The 21,077-nt window shown below is 38.3% G+C and overlaps 1 protein-coding gene across 2 annotated transcripts in view; it reads right to left on the bottom strand.

The window, feature by feature from the left end:
- ATP2B2 (ATPase plasma membrane Ca2+ transporting 2) overlaps positions 1 to 21,077 on the bottom strand; it is a 412,675-nt gene that overhangs the window by 268,914 nt on the left and 122,684 nt on the right. For both annotated transcript variants that reach the window (XM_050712691.1, XM_050712690.1), the window contains exon 3: positions 1,395 to 1,499. The gene's annotated coding sequence lies outside the window, so the exon portion shown is untranslated. The remainder of the gene's footprint in view (positions 1 to 1,394; positions 1,500 to 21,077) is intronic.

Below are 21,077 nucleotides of genomic sequence, written 5' to 3'. Positions count from 1 at the left end.
CCTATACTTCACTGCATAAAAGTCTATTTCAGAGTAAATACTTATTAATTTTTCTTTACTGATTCTACTATTTCATAAGACTAAACTTAATTTAGTAGATAGTGAGTGCTATTTCCCCTTTTTCTATAATAGTTTGAACATTATACCTTATTTTCCCTTCTTGGTTAATGAGTCTTTAGTAACAAGAGAGGTATTAAATGGAACAGCGGATTATACATTTACTGTATCACCACTTACAACACATTTGAACTACTTACTATTCAACAGAAAAAAAAAGAATAAATACAAGCTTTTTCATTTCATTCAGAAAATAATAGAATTTTCATACATTCAGAGCAAACTGTGCAACTTCAATTTAACATGTTTATAAAGCTCATCCAATCCAAGCTGCCTGACTTCTCATGCGGTTATAACTAAAGTAATGCTTGAAATAACTTGGTGCTGCTCTGTACCTGATAGAGTGGCTTGAATTCCTGCTAGTCTTAGTGAAGCATAACGTAAAGGTAGTGTTTCCAAAATTTAACAAAGAAAACTAATTACAGAAATGAAAAGTCACTGTTAAGGCATAACAGTTTCATGGAACTGGAAAAGAAAAAGGTAGGATTCATACCACATGTAATATGATGACGTGCATTGTAACAAACCTGTATTTAACATTCCCCTACTCTTATAAGGTTTTTGTTTACGCAATAGAGTTCTTAAGTTAAAAAAGTGTTAAGCCGTGTAATGTTACTGCTGGAACTTTCATTTATACTTTCCAATGCTTGAGGTTAAGACTATAAGGCAGATACTTCATCCGTGCAATTTTCTTTTGCAATTAAAAATTAAGGTGCATTTTTATAAAGAACAGATTTTTAACAGTGGGAAAATAAATTAAGTAGAGAGGAAGCATTATTTAGTCCAAAATCTTGGAGTGCTGGGAGAGAAACAATAGCTCCACTGGAGCTACCTTGGTGTAGATGTCATCAAGTGACACTGCAATCTCTCTCTGCATTTGCTTTATGTTTCCTGCGTGGTGGTTCAGTATTGGCCATTACATAATCCGTTTTCAATGCAGTCGAGTGCTCAAACACATTTGTCACAGTCACTAATCCCATACTTCATGCAATGCAATGTAAAGAGAAAGCAGACTGATCTTTCAGAATATGGGAAGCTCTCCTTAGATGATGTGAAACCGTAAGCAGCATTGTTATGTGGAAAAAACCTAGGATTAGTAATATGGTAAGGCAAATAAAACACTTGTATTTCTAATCTGGTGTCACTGAACTGAATATCAAGATCTTATTTACCAATATGAGTTGAATTCCTCCGGAATTTTGTATTTCTATTGTCTAGGATTTCTATTACATTACAACAGCTGAACTTGAATTTTGGGAGAAAGAAAAACAACATACAGTACTGTCGTCTTGTAAAAATGAACAAGTGCTTCACAAACAGGGTTCCAAGTCACATAACCAGCTGGGTCTTTTTGAGTTGGTTAATCAATCTTGATTTCAAAACTGGAAGAAAGAAAAGAGATAATTAGACTCGACAAACCCCAGAGAATTAAACAAATTAATAGAACAAACAAGAGGATTGATCTAAAGGATACCCCACAAAACTGAGAGCAAACAGCCAGTGTCATAAATAGTTACAGACATAATGCAGTAAAATAACGTGATTAAAAAGTCCTTTGACCAACGATCTACATTAACAGCTTGGAATGATGAGCCTCAGCTCCCAAAGTTTTTCACCCTTATCCATTTATCAGTGCTGTAGCCTTAGTAAAACTCTGGCCTCTTGCATATATATATAAATAAACAGTACTTTTAGTGCAGACAGGCGATTCTCAACTGGTTGTAATTTCCATCATCTTTAAAAATAGCTTGCACACTGAAGATGACAAGTCTAAACCTTTAGCACTTCAAGTTGTGTAGCTGCTCTGGAATAGCTACTCAACATTATTAATATTCACCATTTACGGGACAAATGCAGAACATTAACCAGGAGGGTGAGGATGAAGGGCTGAAAGTGGGAAGGGGAAGCTGAAAGCCAAGAGACAGGTAAGAATGAAAAGGCTCACAGCAAAAAAGACAGTGCTTGTCATGATAGCTTTGCTATCTGCTGCTCTGCCTCATATCAGAGAGGGGCAGGAAGAGTTACAAATGCAGAGCAATGTTTTATGTGTGCTGTATGGGCACATACCGGAGAGGGGCTGCAGAGGATGGCAGGCGGTCTGCATGCTGAGAGCTGAGGGGCCCCAGTGGCAGTGGGCTGTTTTTGGCTGCCAGTGAGAGGGAAGCGGAGACGGAGAGAGGGGTGGTGGACACGAGATTCTCCTTGCTGTCTGTGTGACAGGAGAACCTGCAAGTGAGTATCTGAGAGGTCTTAGAGTTTGCACATTGAAGTCGCCATGAATAAATGACATTCTGCCTTTTTCCACAACAGATCCCCAAGAAGGTGCAGTAAAACCACAGGCAGCATTTGGACGAGGAAGAGAGGTTGTGCTGGACGTGAGTGTTCTGTGTGCGAACGTAACACTACACCATAAAGGCAGACCTACAAAGTTTCAGCTTGCAAACACTGGATAGTTAATGCCCTTTGAACTCTACATGAAACACCTTTTATTATCCATGAGGGTCTCCCAACACAGACACCAGTAAACCCACATCTGCTTCATCTTGGATTGGCATCACGGAGCTAGCTTCCCCAGTACTCTTGGCACTAGGTTTGAAAGATACCAGGTCCTGTGGATCATTCAAATGCATTCAGTCCCGTCTTTATATCTAAATGACAGCCTAAACCATTCAAAAATATTCAACTTTCATACTGCTTCAATTTGTGGTGCTTATTTCAGGATTAACACCACCCTTTGAGTATTCTAGGTAAATTCAGCTTAACATAATTTTATGAAGGAATTTCAGGACTTGGACACTATCTTTTTTCAAACCATATCTAGTTTTATTTTGAGGATTAAGGTTCATAAGGTTCATAGGACTAAGCGTTCTAGAACCACACAGTACTACTACATTTTCTCTTCCCTCATTTCTGTGGAAATCGGAGTGGGAAGGAAAACAGGTTTAATTCAAAGGCATGCACAGACCTTACCCTGCACCTAACATGTGACACTGACACAAGGAGGGAAGCAATTGTATTCCAAATTTCAACCAATTTGGAATCTAATTGTACTCTTGAGGTAAATGTGTGTGTTTGTATGTGCATTCATTAATTAACTCCAAATAAATCCTTTGGTCTTGTGCACTATGAAGACTTCCAGTCACTTTCTAGCAATTTTACAGAAACCACTTTGCCATTACAGTGACAAAGATGGAGAGAGCTGGAATGGAAGAACACAATGAATTTGCACGCTAAAACCCAAGAACTTAATTATAATCCGGTCTTAAAGTCTGCTCTTAAAACCTTGCCTACTAAGGTAAATATCACTCAGCACAGGTTTTTAGCCAGGCCTTTATTGCCAAAGTATACCACCAGGTGGCAAGATTGCAAAATAAAGATTAAAAAAATCATTCCTATAATGCATTCAGTCAGGGCTGCTTCAAGGACCCCTTGCTGGGAAATGACAAGTGTTTTGTGAGGACTTGGGTAAGTGCTTAAATCCTCCATGCATGGTTCTGTAAAATAAAGTATTTTAACATTTCTTCATCACACCTCACGCAGCCAATTTACTTACAATTACATTAAACTCAACACAAAACTCCCATTGCGTTAAATGGGGAAACTGTGACCACCAAATGTACTTCTCTAAGAAACGGCGTTGCCACCAGTTTCCGTCTACTTCTTCTTTCTCCGACATCGATTTTACCCTCTTTGAAAGGCCCTAAAATCTTACGTGACTGCAGGGATCGCCATGTTTACATGAGAATACATCTCAGCAAAGATGGCTAACAAAATTATGTTTGGTAAACAGGAGAAGAGAAGACCTTAAACTTCCAATCAAGCAAATCGTTTTTCCCTCCCATGATACTTTAATTTCTCACAAATTATTACATAATTCTTTATTATCTATATTATTATTGATTATCTATAAACCAAGAGATAAGACAGCTGCTTTTGAGATCAGCCATAACAGGAGCGTACATTAAAGATATATGAGCTTGGTTTAATGGCCTTAATTTCATAGAGAGTACATTACTTTACATTGTTATTTTAATCCAAATTTTAGGAAAAATGTAAGTTCTGAGTAACTACTCAGAAACGTGTTACTATAATGTTTCACCCCAGACCTCAAAGGACACAACATAAGCACACAGCCCAGCATTATGTGTTTTATACACATACATATACACACACACGCATATATAAGTAACTAAAAATATTAGTAAGACTATCTTCCTTACAACAAAACAAATAACCAAGTTGCACAGCTAAACAAGCTGATGAACAACCACAGTTGACCCAGAGATACACAACACAAGAAAATGATTCCAGAAATGTTTTAGGCTTTTTTTTCCTTCCATTCGTAGTGTGGCACCTGCTTAATAATATACAGCTACACTTCACAACTGCTTAAAATATTGTCATTATCCCTTGAGCTATAAGAAATTACGTAGGTGTAAAATAATCAGAATGTCAAGTACATTAAATGTCAAGCATAAATAAGAACCAAAATTGGAATCTCTCAAAGATGCTAGCACTCCCACAGTTGGGCAAAAAGTGTTAACTTCAATAACTACCACCATTTGAGACTTGTATTATTTTACAAAACAAAATTCTTTGCCTTAACAGCATGTAATAACTTGAAAGCTGATTTAGCATTAGAAAGTAAACATTAACTAAGTCAACAAGAAAACTTCCTGCGCTGAAGTAGTTTTTTATTTGGGACTCTTCAATTCAGACACTTCAGGGTATTGTACTGTTATAAAAACAAAACAAAACAAACAAACACAACACTTTGGAGAAGAAAAAAAAGGGAGGGATGAGTAATACATGAGCTTGTATTATTACATGGGAGGGCACCAAGAACATAAACTGTAAAACAAACAGCCAAGTCATAAAATGTTTCTTCACCCGTTAAAAAAAATATATATATTTAAAAAAAAATTGTCCAATCCATTTTAAATTCCAGAATTCAACAACCATCAAAATGAAAATCAAGCACTCTTTCCTCAGTGTCTATATGCTAACAAAATATTTCAAAGTGGAGCTATCTAAAATCTAAACTAGATTGGAATCTCTTTCAAGAAGGTATTTTGTTTCAACTGAGTTCACGCCATACACTAGCACAGCAGAGTCTTGACCACACTCTCGTCTTGGGGACCTCAATGAAAGCATTTCAAAACATACAGAAACACAATGCACATTATCCTAGCTTTAGGGGGCAACACCTACTACCAGCTGTTCAAGGAAAATCAAGCAAACACATTCTTGTCTATAATGAACTGCTGCCCTAATTCACATTTTTCTTCCACATTAACTATTTAATTTTCTATCTGAAGTGACAAAAGTAGCCTTGCAGGACATTAACTAGTTCAGAATGGTTCTATTTAGAAGGCTTCAACCAAGAAATTCCCTGAACAGTCTGTTGTGTTGGACAAGCCAGGACCCCATCACAGAGGGGTTTACACAGCAAGAATGTGTCACAAAACAATGAGCTACTAAGGCACCCATGTTGAAGAGATTCATGGTCTTGCAGAGAGGCAGCATGGAAACTTCTCTAAGTTTCTCATTCCAACTCTACTCGTCCTCTTTTCTTTCAAGCATGGGCTCTCTTCTGGGAAGAGCAATAACAGAGTCAATTGATTGACAAATGGATCAACAGGAACTGGACTGAGATCACCAAATCACTTTGCCTCAGCCATATGAAGCTGTCAGCCAGCAGTAATAATGAAATTGACTCTGATTTGATTTGGATTGAAGTTCTCAAGCATCAAGGTTAAAACACTTCCATGTAACTGTCCCTAGCTGCACACTCAGTCAAAGATAAAATATGCAATAGAACTGAAATGAGTTTTCCTCTACTGTTACAGAAAATATCTAACATTTCATACCTCTATCAGCATGTATTATTCATGTTTCAAGATTTCTACATTATAAGAGAAAACTCTCAAGCTCACAAAATTATGCAATTCTACAGTCAGTTTATAGAACCAAGGCAACCAGTATTTACCACCCTTGATTAAGAAAGAAAGGCTCTATCAACTGTTCAGCAGTTGCTAACATGCCTTTTCCTTTCATTCAATAGTACTATGATTACCACGTCAACTTAAAGCTATGCTTCTATCACAAAACTAAGAAACTACTAAGTATAAGGGTACTAATAACTGAAGTAACATTAAAGTATTTGTTGATTTTCTTGTCTCCTGAAACAGTATGTAAATATACAACAAGCATTATGTATGTAAAATTAGCCAGTGCCATACAGCTGAGCAGCCACTCTTGAGGTCTTCAGAAAAATAACACCTTTTCCTTCCCAGAGAGTACTGTGAATGAGTCCCAGGCTCAGACAATTTAGGTACGTGTTCATATAAAAAACATAAATAAAATCCTCTTCAATGTTCAAGAACTCCCTCTAAAGCACTTACAACACAAAAGGAAATCTTACTAAGAGGTTGCATACACTTGATTTATTTCAGGAAACCAAACAAAAATAACAAGAGTGCCACCTATCCTTCATCACAAATAATAGAATTTCCTATGGAATGACCTTGCTGTTAAAAATGCAGCACAATAAAACCTGACAGTTCAGAACATATAAAGCTCTCCATCTGGACAGAAACCAGGTTAAAAAAATAAAACAGAAAGCAAAGTGTTGCATGTAAAAGCAGGAAGAAAAAGAAATTGAGGAGGAGGATTGGAAATAAAATAAAATAAAATAAAATAAAATAAAATAAAATAAAATAAAATAAAATAAATCTGTCAGGCATCAAGAAGGTAAAATCCAAAAGATCAAAACACAGCAAAATTAAGGATATTTTAAAGCTTCCAGATGCATTTTGGACTTCAGTAATAATTTCCTGAAAATAGGTTAGCATGTAACGTACAACCAACCATCTTTGCCTAAAACAAGCTGTAGTACACAAGCAGCAGCTGCCAATTAATAGGCAAAAAACGAGATTCTTCCTACGCAGGTAAATGGGGGCCATGAGCCGGGCGGGCAGGGGTTTGTTTCCATTTGTTTAAGGTTAGAGTGGACATGTGAGTCACACAGGCGGGTAATCCCATCACCCTCATGAGGAAAATGAATAGAAGTCATTAAAAGGAATGAAATAAACTCATAAACACCTATCCTAGTGAAAGAAGCCAGTTTTTCTTTCCTGTAATGGGCAGTCATGCTTCCCATTTGCCTGGAGAAAAAGTGCATGAATGAGGGAGCTTCAGCTGGATCTATGCATTCGGATATATTAATTTCCAAAGGATATCTGTAGGCGCTTGAAAATATCTTCCTCAAAAAGAGTCCTAAGAAAACTAAGCCACTAGGAGAAAGAGGAAAGGTCCCTGCTCTCAGGACTGACTTGGTTCAAAGTGCACCGCTGCAGCCGGTGACATGGAGCCCTTCCAGCAGCTGCCCCCTGCGGGCTCACACGGTAGCTGGAAAAGGGCATGGGCGGCGACACGGCAAAGCCACACCAAGACATAAGGTTCATGGTACCACGATGACGGCTAACCACAAAGAGCTGCAAAAAGATCCTTCAGGCCTCTGTGACTGAGCATTAACATGCAACTCAACGCAGGTGCCCATTACACAATGCACTTAGGAAAGCCAATCCTGATGTCATGCTCAAATTGGTGACAGCTGAGCTCATCATTTCCTCACGGAAGCGAGGTCCTGGCATGACGGTGGGTACCCTGTCCCTTCTGTTCTCACGCCCATAACCTTCGGGCACAACCACAACCGCAGGAAATAGACACACAATACACAATTGATATCTCAAGTACATGGCACGCAAAGAAGTCACACAGGCGCACCAAGATAGATAAAAACCAAAATTCCCTGCCAAGGGTATCCCTACACAGCAATCACCATTGCCAGTTGGTTGGGCGGAAATCTCTTGACAGCGAAGCAATGCTTTTTAGCAGGTGGACAGCCGGTGCTGACACCTGGACGCTTGTCCATGCAACGTTTCTAAGAGCGAGGAGCGAGACACTAAGCACGAGTGAGCATTGCTCACCAAGCAGATCTTCTACAGAGAAAAGATTTCCAGAATAAGCAAAATGCAATGTCACTTGGGAAGGTAACGGAGATTGCTTCAACCCTGTGTGAATTCACAATTTTAACACCACCACCCCTCAAAGTACAGCCCTTTTAAGAGGTTTACTATGTTAAAAAAGGGAGGAAGTGATCCAAACAAGTATTGCAACCTCTCCAAAGAACAAGATAAGAAACAAACAAAAAACAATTTCAAGTACCATGTTCATCAGAAGAAGCTCCACAGTCCCTATGGATTGACTTACATGGAAAATAGAGAATGATCATTTATCCATGGCTGGAGTTTTGCTCTAGTGGAGCACATAACATCAGCAAACTCCTTAAGTATAATTACAGCTATATACTCAATCCAGGACTATGTAGTATTTCATGCTCATTCAACTTGGTTTGGAATCACATCCAAGACATTCTAAATTGTGCTCCAGTTACTGAATTAAAGAAAAAAAAAAACTTGCATATTCTCTCAGAAGTTTCAGAAGGATGCTCTTAATAAGTACTGAAAGAAATAAAAAAAGGCAGAAAAGCAGAAATGCGACAAATATTTCCCATTAACAAGCGCAATGGTTTCACTCAAAACAAGTTTTCTTGAAAAAAATATGTTTATATAATATCATTAACATGTTATATTACCAAACCAACTGTAAGTTTACAATGCGGCCATTTCAACTTAGGTCCTATAAAAATTTAAGCTGGAAGGAATGAAATTCAAATCCACGTGGAAGTAATGGGGGTAAAATCCTGAAAGAACAAATCCCTTAATGTATTCACAAGAGGGAAAAAAAAAAAAAAGTGGAAGTATTGTTTCTGAGCTCCTAATGAACACTAAGCCCAAAGAAAGAGCAAAGGATCCAGTGAAGGAGGTTGGGAAACTTAACATGGGATGAAACAAACAAACAGAAACACACACACATGCACACACAAAAGCAGACCTGCAAACCGCTATTAGCTATAAGAATCAGAACTTGACCAGTTAACAAGGTGGATGAAGATTACTCACTCCACAGCACGGGTCCCTGCTGGGACTGCTGGTAGTCAGAACCTTCTCCTCAGGAGCACCTGCCTGATGGCAGCAAGATAAGCTATGCCCAGCTCACACTTATATTAAAATTACAAAATTGCATAAAGAATTTAAGTGACCTAAAGATGCCCCATAAGGCAGCACATGTCCAAAAGGCACGGTGGATCAGCTGCGTTACTGTAAACATTACCAAAGCACTATTTGAGTAGCGAGCTGCAACAGTATTTCTGTGCAGTTTTTAAATCCAACTTCATGCTTGGATGAAACAAACAAACTGAATAGAGAATTCTGTTGTGACAATTTTTTTTCTTGGCATTTATTTGGTTTTGGAACTTGGATTAGCGTTCGTGCTTGGTGTGACTGAAGTGGAACTGATACGTGATAGTGCCATGAACTGGCACTGCAGCTTTTGTGTAAGAATATTAATAAATATGTACACAAAACTAATAAATATACACAAAAATAATAAATATATACACAAAACTGGACCAAACATGGGAAGGTTAACATTACCCACAGTACACCAAGGACAGAGAGAAAAAGGATGTCAAATCACACTTGGCATTCCCAAACAGCAGGACTGTAAGCACCTGAGCTAGTGAGAGCTGGGAGCTGCCTCCTGGGGCCACGAGAGCTTCCCTCGATAGCCGTGACACAAGCCCAGCCCTGTGTCGCCTGCACATGTGGCAGCAGCTCCCGATTCCTGCCAAGCCTCCAGCTTCCCTGAAGTGCCACTCCAAAGCCGGAGCTCACGGGATTTAAAAGGCAGCGCCTCGCACTGACAGACAAACTGTGCTGCCGCCGAATGACCTGCCCCATGGTGCCCCTGCTACCTTGTGTCATGATGGTGGAGTTTTATAGGAATCGAGGAAAGAACAAGTGGGAAAATAAGAGGAGGGCTCTATAGACAAGGGTGCTCTTGCAGCTGGGAATCAGAGGCACAATGGCACACCTACGCTCTTCAGCTTAGAGTGACACCAGTCTTTTGTCATGAGGATCCTGTGTACTTCAAGAACGACAAAAGCAGACGCACGAACCTTCAGAGCAAACGTTCAGTGGTGGAAGAAAGACAAGTATGTTCAGCACTGTCTTCTGTCACAAGTAAATATGATCACAAGGATGTTTATCCTCATTTTCAGAGATCCAAAGTGAAAATATGAAATTAAGAATTAAGAACTTGGCACATTGGGAAGCAGGTGGGCCAAGTTACTCCGAAGCTCCACACACATGATGGTTGCAAAGACTCCCGCAGCCCACCCACCTATGGAGCAGCACTGCCTTGCAGAGGGGCAGCAGTAGTTTGCAGGACCACCATCACTACAGGCTTCCAAGATAATCATCAGCTGCTAACTGCAGTCCTGATAGTAAGAGAACTATTTATATTTTCTTTTTAGTATTAATACCTAACATTAAGCATTCACTGTTTGCTTTCTGATTGGAAAATAATGAATGCACTTTACACTTCCTATCCACCCTGCAAGGAACAGCACTGGGGCAGCTAAAGAAACATGCTGTTCTGCACTGCACTTGTCAGAACAAACAGGCGCCAAGTTCAAAACTGTTGGTCTTCCTCCAGCTGGATACTGGATACCACACCTGAAATGGTCTGTGAATAAATGTGATGCAAAAGTATTTTAAAAGGTACTCTGCAAAGGTTCATTCTGACCAAGACAGCTTTCTTAGTCTCCTGCTTCTTTGCAGCCATTACCATCTGCTCTGCAACAGACATCTTTGCAAACATTTTTCCTGACTGCCCAAAGACTCCAATAAAACAAAACCTTCTCGGTAAGCTGCTGCAGATTGCTAAATGACTGCCTTACAAAGGCCAAGGCAAGCTGATGAGCTTTGTGTAATCGCCAATAATAATTTAGATAACACATACGAAAGGCCATCCTATTCCCCACTCAGAACTATCAATCTTTCAAATAGCATTCCTAAGCCAAAACGAATCAGTCAGAAATGCCCAGTTCATTTCTTTACAATCAATTTAACCTGGCTCACAAGAAGACAGACAAATTGTTTTGCCTCAAGCTCGAAGATTCTGCTCCAGATTTATAGTTGGAAGAGTCTCTATACAAGTAATCATACACGTCCAAATGACTGTTCCTTTAAAATTAGCACCTAAAATTATAAATAATAATAACAATAAAAGCAGCTTCCTTATGCTGCAGGATTTCCTTATCTGTTTAACTCCTTTAGGGTTTGCTATAATGGGGCAAAGAAAGCTACTACTAGAGCAAATGAAAAAATAACCTTCTTGACCTTGTTCCAAGAGGAAACGAGTAAAAAAATGAAACATCCAACCACTGCCTATACTATGAAAAACTTGGTTTGGTAGCTGCTCTGGTCTGTGGCCCACAGCTACGATGCCCCCGTGCACCCAGTGGGTGCAGCGCCAGGCAAGGTGCCCCTCCCGGCCCTTCCTGGGTCAGCGGAGGCAGTGTGAAAGGCTGTCCTGCTGGCAAGCACCTTCCCAAGCCTGGCAAGCCCCAAGGGAGCTCCGCCAGGCACCAGCCCCACACACTACAGCAGCAAAAGCCTCGGAAGAGGTGCTCAGCTCCCTCACGCAACACGCAGCAAGTGCTGGACAGTGCAGGGCTGGCGTTTGCAAGCTCTAGACGTGGAGATCCCCAGAACTACTGGATGAAGGTTTTTTCAAGCTGGTACATGAGATATCCACTTGCTATACCAACACCAGTCACAAACAGTTTTTTTTTCCTTTTCTCTTCCAGTTTCCTGGGAAGCTACAGCCACTTTGCCAGCTTTCTGGCCATTGCCAGTGCTGCATTTGTCACCTCAGTGATAAATAATCTCAGCTGAAGCACAAGGTGAGGATGACACGCCAGCTGAAGACAGCACAAACTGGGACTACCTGCTTTCTTTAAGGTTTGCATTGCTTTGACACAGCAGGTGTATATCAAGTCTCTCACAAGCAGCTCCAAAAGCAGTTCAAGGTCTTGATCTTAATTCTTTAAGTAACCCCATTTCTGTACAGAGCAAGTTTAGACTGTGCATTGTCAGACCTACATTTCCCTGGGAAGGATAAAAGGAAAGGAAAAAAGGAAGGAAAAAAGAACCATAGGAAGGACATGAATGAAGTCTTCTCTACTGAAGGGATGCAGACACAAAGCAGCTATTTGGATACCAGACAGAACCGAAATTAAGCCCTCTCTAGGAAGCTCCCATCCTCAGCAAGAACATCTCAATGCCAGAAGCGGAACTGGAAACAGAAATTCTTTGTTCACCAGCAACCTCCTCCCTTGGTCTTTTATTGCCCCTAATTCCATACTGATATCAAAAGTTTTGACCCAGAAAAGATGGATTTCGTATAGGAGTGAAAGCTAGCAACAGAAATAGCTCTTTGTAAGTGATAAGCATTGCAGTCGAAAAGTCTCTTTTTGGAAGTAACAGCTACAATCCAAGGCATTAAGTCCACTATGTTAACAACACCAAAGTGTAGGTAAAAGACAGGACAAATACATGCTGCCCCCAGGTTTTCAACAAAATGATTATTTCTGAGCTACAGACGTGAACGATACTATGTATAACTCAAAGGTCATGCAAATGAAAACAGGTCTATTAAGAATACTTGGTTCTTCACTCCGTTAGAGCAATTAGGCCATCTCGTACTCATGGTACTGCTGTCCACAAGTAACCAAGGAGGCTTGTTTCTGTTTTGTTGGCAGAGCTGTATGGAAAAGCTTCCAGGCTTCATTGTTTATGTTCTGATTAGGAAAATTCATTGCTAATAGCCTTGTATCGTCAATTCTGACCATCTATAATCATGTGTCATCCTCTGTCCTAATCCTAATATTCACTAAAATAACATCTTAAAACATTGAAATTTTTAATCAGCAAAGGGTCTTAAAATCATTAAACTAATTTAATGCAAGGATTAGTTTTTAATTTGCTCCTAATTTTTCACCATCAAAGTCTTAGAGCATGATTTCAAACAACCCTATAAATATAAATGTAGCTTATTTAAAAACAGAACAAAACTGACATTCCCAACTAATTACACAAGACGGAAATAACCATTATTAAAGAAAAAAATAGTTTCATTATCAGAAAATTCACCAATTCACCAAACATCTGAAAATGTGAAAATATGTTGGGAATGATTTGAAAAAACAGATCCTAATGAAAAATAACAGCTCATCTAAATTTTATTTTCTTTGCTTTTTTTTTTTTTTTTTAAAGAAAATTTAGACAGCTCTGCACTTGTATTGAATCTAAATATAATTGCAATACATCATGCAAGATAATTCTCACAGGAGAGATGACATATCAGTAGCAACCAGACCCTGATGTGGATTAGGATAACGGGGAAGACAGAGGAGGAAGAACACAGAGCTCCCTTCTGCATAACATTTTTCCTGCACACTGTACATCAACACAATCAAACAACACAGTCACCTTGTTGAATAATGAATAACAAAATGAAAAGAAAATTAAGGAGCAGTAAGCAAGGGAGAAAAGATTCAAGCTGACATTTCAAATGAAAGGAAGTCACCGAGAGGTTCACAGTGACTGCTCCAGATGGCAGGAGCTATTTTGGCCAGACTACCTGGCTAGGACGGGAGCTGCAGTTAGGTAAGCAGAAGGGGGCAGGAAGAAGGAAAGGAACAAAGGAAAAAAAAAACAATGACTGAAAATGGAATTTTTACCCTGCAGACCTCCTCATTCAGAGCCATGCAAGTGACAAAATTACAGAACAGAACAGCAACTCCCTATGAATGTTTAAGGAAAAGGAAACCAATTAGCACTGATGGTTAGGGATATAAAAGTTCCTTTTGGCCAGGGTATGGATCAATTATCTCTCCCATGCCTGGCTTCCTATAAACATAATTAAATTGACAATTTTTTATAAGTAAATCGTACGTGTGCTTTGGGCAACATAAAGCATCTTGCCACCTAATTGCATTCTTTATCTGTACTTTCCCCATCAGCCTCCCTTATTTTACTGGGAAGAAAAGAAAAGCTCTTTTATAGATATATATATATATATATTCTTTTTTGTTTATTTCTTTGCCTTAAGGCTCAATGCATATTCTAGCTGTCAGAAGTGATTTCCCTGCTCACTGAGCAAATATTCTCAACACTGATTTTCTTATTTTATTTACTACTGTTAGACAATGATACAGTCCCAGATAATGGAAACCTAGGCAGGTCAGAGTGCATCAAAGACTTACCTCTAGGCAGGAATTCCAGTCTCATTAAATATAGCAATGCACTTTATATAAGTGCAACTCGGGATTGCTGTGAGTTGGTTTGGGAACATAGGTGACAAAGTTGCAACTATATTATGAGAATCATAATAAAGGACAATAAGAATTCTGTGTGACTGCAAAACTGTATGGTATGTGTATGCCACTCTGAAAAGGGGACTGTTTTAAATAATATTTCAGGAACTAGAATATTTAAGGAACTAGGATATTAAGGAACTAGAATTGGATTATTTCTTATTTCTTCATGCCTCCAGAACCTATTTGTACTCTATTGCAGAGGTCTTTCTTTGCATTCTATTTCTCACAGTAAGGAAATGTAAAACAAGCCCAGAAATTATCTAACACACCTTTTATGAAAACAGTCATTATCTGAAAGGCGCATGAGAGCAAAATGCCATTATGAAAAGACACCCATGGCTAAGTCAACAATCAGAAGCAGGTATGCTGTTCCCCAGTTTTCAGTTCTGTTTTAGGGTCTCAAACAGCACACCCCTTCGACCTTGCTTTCTGTAAGCCAGACACAGAGTGGCACAGACATTCACTAAAGAAAGGGTGGAGCCCTGAGTAGCTCCTGTCAAAACAGCTGGCCTAGTGCTAAGAAGGTCTTCTGGTTAGTAGATGCATGGTGGTATAGAAATTTGTGTATGTCATGGACAGTACAAAATCAGAAATGAAAGAGAGTACAACAGTTTTAAATTATCTAACCAGGCACCAAGGCACTGATTGCTGCAGAGTCGAAATGGACGCAGAGGCTGACAACACGCTTTGAAAAGCACCAAGTGAAGGAGAGGCACCTTCTCACTGCGGAATTTAAACACCGCTGGCTCTCAGCAGGACTTGGGCTCCTAATTGCAGGATACCCAAAGGTATTTAGGCCCAGACAAGCACTGATGAAAACTTCAAAAACTTCTTAGCTTTCTTATTCTAACCACCAGGTATCAGCAAAGGGGTTTAACATCTCAGCTCAGCTACATCATTCTGTTTGTCATACTGCAGGGTCTGACTGCACAAAACCTTGATCCACAGTACAAATGCCTAAGTGCACATGGCAGTTAACCAAGGGAGGTGCTTATAAAACGTCCAAAGCATCTTTGAAATTACCCCAATATCTTATCAGTTGATAAAGGTGAGCTGCTAAAAAGAATTAAAATTCAAGCAAGCTCAGATTTCAAATGGAACTATATTCCCTAAGAAGGCTGAACAGAAACCTCAGTGGTATTTCAGATGACCCTTTACATGTTCAGTGACTCCAGGACGGAACAATAAACTAGAATATGGAAAAGGATGTATCAGGCTTGTTCCGTCTTCGCTTCCTTAAACTGTGTGAAAGAAACATCAGCTAGTTAAGGAAAAGACAGAGTACACATCTGAATGCAGTAACTAACTTGCAAAAAATCCATTACATCATACAATTTAGAAAATGTATGGGATGTCAGAAGTTGTCAACATGTAGAAAATTGAGGTTTTGTAAAAGATGTAAAAGAAATGTAGGTAAACACCACTCTGTCACTAGTAAAATAACAGAATATAAACCAAGAAAAAGAAGAGCACCGCCAACTATATAGGAACTAATTGAACATTGGAAAATACAAAGCTATTAGCAATGTATCAAGAATATAAATGCAAAAAAAAAAAAAAAAAGCTCTGTTTCTTTAAGTAAATTTTAAAAAAATGAATCCATAAATAAAACCCTAAGCTCTGTTGTTTTTGTTTTTTTCATTAAGCCACATAATGGTGTTACACAACTTGAAATACAAAATGAAAACACATCAGTTTTGTTAAAAGAATTAATGAATACCTGTGTTACGGAAATGAAAAATAATAAAGCTTCACATTTTATCATTTTGTAACAATTACCAAATATATTTGTTCTTTCCACTATTATTGAAAAGCATAATTATACACTACAAAATTAGGAAAAGTTGCTGCTGATAGCCATAAATAACATTAGGATTATTAAAGAAATCAAAATCTGAATGCAGAACAAGCTTCGGCAATTGAAGGCCAGCACATACTCCAAAGTACATGTACAGAAAAGCAGAGAAATCTGGAATAATAAGAGAAATGCAGATTACAAAAAAGGAGCCAAGCTTCCAATGCAAAAATAAATACAATTTCAATTTCATATACTGTCAAATAATGGTTAGGGAACCCACAGACTTTTCATGGCTCTACCTCTTCAGGATATAGAGTACTCCACACTACCGCAACAGCAACAATACTTCAAATAAATTAAACGAGTCAAAATAAGTTAAAAGTTCAGCCAGAGAAGAATGCCACTAATGACAAGCAATGGAGAAGAAACTTTTCCTAAGGAAATATAAATTATGAATGTAGAGTGGTTATACAACTAAGAGCAGGGAGAATTTAAGCAAAAACCTTTGTGACTAGCAGAGCTAATGAAGCCTTACTGGCTTCTCCATTGTCTAATAACATGCAAGCTTACAAAGAAGCTTTCTTCACAAATTAGTGACTTTTCTTAAGGTCTTATTCCCAAGCAGGTTTTTGGTATTCAATAGGGAACACACTCTTTTTCTTTGGTCTTTTTTTTTCTTCTTCTTTTTTCTTTTTTTTTAAACTTCTTCAACCCGGTCATATGTTTTCACTGCTGGCAGGAACTCGATGTTTTTGTGTCTCTACCTGCCTGCCAAATAAACTAAAACTGGCCCAAGAAGTCAAGAATTATTGAAATGTGGGGAAAGAGAGGCTGAATGCAAAGACACACTAACGGATTTGATCTGACTGTTTCCAAGGGTAACAACTGCAAAATCCTTGCAGCTCCTCGTTAGTCATTTCATCTTCTCCCTTTGCATTTTCCCTTCTCCTACCCCCACCCCATACGAGCACAGACTAAGTCAGGAAAGCAATCTAGGTTTCAGGAATGAATCACATCTCAACATTTCTTTTTGTGAGATTCTGTTCTCTTTAGAAACTCAGCAAGAAATCATACATATGCAATAGAAATCTCAAAAAACTGGATTTCTTATAAGCCCCCAAAACTCAGTTAAAACAATCTATTCTTTTTATCTAGACAAGTTTCTTGCATGAGTTAAAAATAAGCCTTTTATTTATTTATTTTTTATTAACAATGAGGACAAAGAAGGCAAATGGTCACAATGAACTTGACAAGCCTTCACAGCACCTCGTAATGAGGGAAGCTACCCTACTTTCCAAAGCAGTTTTCTTCAGACTCATCACTTTCTGGTAACAGATGGGAGGCTGAAGATAGAAAGAAGGATAGTTTATGCCTAGCACCAAGGGAAGAGAGGGAAAAAAAAGTCTCAGCAGTAAGATCCCACAAACCTCTGCAGCAATCTTTTTTTAAAATAATAATAATAATAATCAGCAACTGTCTTTCTCCTCAGAAAATTTGATTATTTTCTTTAAGTATTAAAGAAAAGGATCAAAGAGTTTTCCTTATGCTGCCAATGTTCTAGATGCCTGAGCTGAGCTCTCCCTGCCTTTTTTATCCTGTGCTGTACCTACTTCTACTTACTCATTTTCCTAATTACCTATCAGTTCTACAAAAGTAGCAATTAGAAAGAAGGTTGTTCTTCAGAAGTCTGCTAACAGAGTTCTATCATGAAAAAAGCTGCTTCCGTTATAAAATTAAAAAAAATACATATGTTTTTGTGTAAGAGCAAAAACATTTAGACTAATCCTTAATCCTAAATTCCTATCTGGATTAGTTGCTTTACCAAGCAGTCAGGATTTCACTTGTTCAGAGGCACTGATAGCAAAATAGTATATAATTATGCAGCAGCAAATGTAGCACCATAGTACATACTAAGTAGGTTCTCGGATGCACTAACAGTTTATATTTGGCCATTGAGAGCCATAGTTTTCATGAATTTGTGATGATACAGTAAAAATATCACTAGCTTTAAATCATAGAACGACCTTTTCCTTCAACAAAACAAATCATGAGTGCTATTGGCACATGGCAATATTTATCAGCAGTGGTACTAACAAAAAGAAGTTTACAAACCAAGTTGAACTAAACATCTTTACACTGTAATACTAGGAAAATTCAAGGGAAAAAATAGTTGAAAGCTCTTATCGTTATATTCTAGATGACAAAGCACGTGCCATTTACATTCTCGTGTATGCATATGCGCCCTCTATTATGTGGTTACATATAATTACGTGTACATATATAAATATAACCAAGTAAACCAAGTTTGGAAATACTCTCATTAAAACACTGAAAGGATTCACACCATCTCATTTACAACCAACTTTTAAATCAGATTGAAATGGAAAGAAATTTGGGACCAATTTGTTGGTTTCACTGTCAGTGCTTTATTGAGTAAACCAAGTAAGTAGGAGTGAGCTGCTTTACTCCCTGTGTTAACGTTCATCTACTGGTTAACACCGCAAGTCTTGTGGAAATTGTTAGCACCCCACGTAAGATGTAATGATCTTGCACAGTACTGATTTTAGGGTTAGATCAACCACTTCCACTGACCCTACAGCAGATATCCAGCACTTAGAAGTGAAATAGATCATTTTTGTTTGTTCAGTAAAAACTGTCTTGAGATCCTTGGTATTAGTAGATGCATATTTTTGGTATGGTCACATGATTATTACCTTCCCAGTTATAACCACAGTGGAAAGATAACACCAAAGAGAAAAAACACAGGCACGTTTTAATACAAATATCAAACTCCGGTGCTTAATCAAGAATCTGACATTACTGCTGTTTGAGACCTGTTAGTTATGGATGTTCAGACTGCCAACTTGTACAACAGAGAATACACTACAGTTTTATAGCAACAGATGGAACAGGATGGAATCATTTATTTCCCTTTAGCATAAACTCCAAGAGACAGCTGAGACAATCCAGGGATTCAAAAATAATTGTATTTACACACCCTTAAGTAAAAAGCCTCCATTTCTCTTCTCCCTAAAAGAAAAGAGGTCATCACCAACAGAGTAGGATGGGAATCAGGGTGAGAACTTTCCTAAGGAGGTTTGGGTAGGCACACAATTGCAAGACTGGTTCTTAAACAGAAGTGTGAAAATCAAGCTCTTCAGTCTAAGAATTCTCAGGATTGACATGTATATGTATGTATACACACACACACATGCATATAAAAGCCAGAAACAATGAAAGAAAGGCTTAATGAAAGTATTATTGCTTCTATATATTATTTCTGAACTAATATTAGGTGCTCAACAGAAAAATAGAATACAAATACCCCTACCCATATATACCCGGAGTAATGTAAACAAAAAACAGAAGTACGCCACTAAATGTACATTATAGACATCAGAATATCACCAGATAACAAAGTGTGTATCCTTCCTTACAGAAAGCTAACTCCAATCCCCAAAGATTTGAGAATTCTACACAAATCTGGATGAAATATGAGAACAAGAGCAGGAGTTCCCGGTGATTGGAGGAGAGCATCTGATTCTTTTTTTGCTCCCTAACATGAACGTAAAAACTGCACCACAGCAAGATCTCTGTCACAGGTAGCAAGCACCAAATTCAAAAGCTCTTTCTTGAAATCATTGGATTAGACCTTCAGCTGAGACAAGCACTGAACAAATCAAAAATAAATATTTGTCTATGAAAAGGGAAACACATTAAGTCCCCAATAATTACAGATACAAAATTAAGCAAAGACTAGTATACAATCTGGTTTTGTGATCATCTGTTTTGTTGAGACATAAATTAGTTCCATCCTTTTGAACCATTCTGCAATATGATCATAAAGAAAAATTAAACCAGTTTAATATCACACCCCTAAATTTATTAGAATAGCCTTGATGTATAAAGTATGCAGTTGGGTAATGACTATGTCAATTCAGAAACAGCATAGTATCATCAACATGTTTTTGAAATAAAAAATCTAAAGAACCCCCAGGTCTTTAAAAATCTGTCCTAAATCATTCTGAAATGAATTTTCCATGAGTGCCCACTTCTTGTCTGAAGTCTAAAACAAAGGAATACAAAAAAATTCACAGTATCAAATAGATCGCGGAAGCCTTTAATTCAGAGGATTCTCAGTCAGAACCTACTACATGTGGCAGCGTGATGAAGACGGTCCAAAATTTCTGGACTAGTCTTGGGCAAAAGATAAGATCTTTACAGTGAAGGCTGTCCTCTCATCACAGACTCCCTTCAATTCCTGCAAAAGCCTCTGATTTCTAATTGCAACTATCACACAAATTGATTACAACGATTTTGAGAATGGCTGGAATTTTTCCAAATATCTTTGGAATCTTTCCAAATACAGCCGAGTGCACTTGGTTCAATGGACAGATTATAAGAGAGACTATTAATGGAGAGCTGAGTTGAGTCCTTGGCTGAATTATGAGGAGGAACTGCTGCAAACACAAAAAACTACTTCACCTCCCTGTGTCTTTCACCTTTCGTGCCCAGGTCAGCCCAGGGCTGCAGTAGGCACTGGAAGAGGTCACTGGACAGCACAGTCGTAAGCTACATAGTTTGGACCTTCATTATGAAGGCTGAGCAAATTCGGAACTTTCCCTTTTACTTAATGTTTTTTTTCTTTTGTTTATTTTTTTTAAAGTAAATTCACTCATCGTTGGTAATTAAATCCTAAAACTGAACATATTCCATGCTCAGTTATTAAACAGGGAAATGGGTACATATACATATTTTTCTTCCTTCAAAAATACCTTCTTTTCATGATAGCTTTGAACTTTGGAGTGC

The sequence above is a fragment of the Cygnus atratus genome, chromosome 10, assembly GCF_013377495.2.
Source record: "Cygnus atratus isolate AKBS03 ecotype Queensland, Australia chromosome 10, CAtr_DNAZoo_HiC_assembly, whole genome shotgun sequence".
Classification (NCBI taxonomy): domain Eukaryota; kingdom Metazoa; phylum Chordata; class Aves; order Anseriformes; family Anatidae; genus Cygnus; species Cygnus atratus.
Note: the sequence above shows the minus strand (reverse complement) of the source record. Positions and strands in the feature narration are given on the sequence as shown.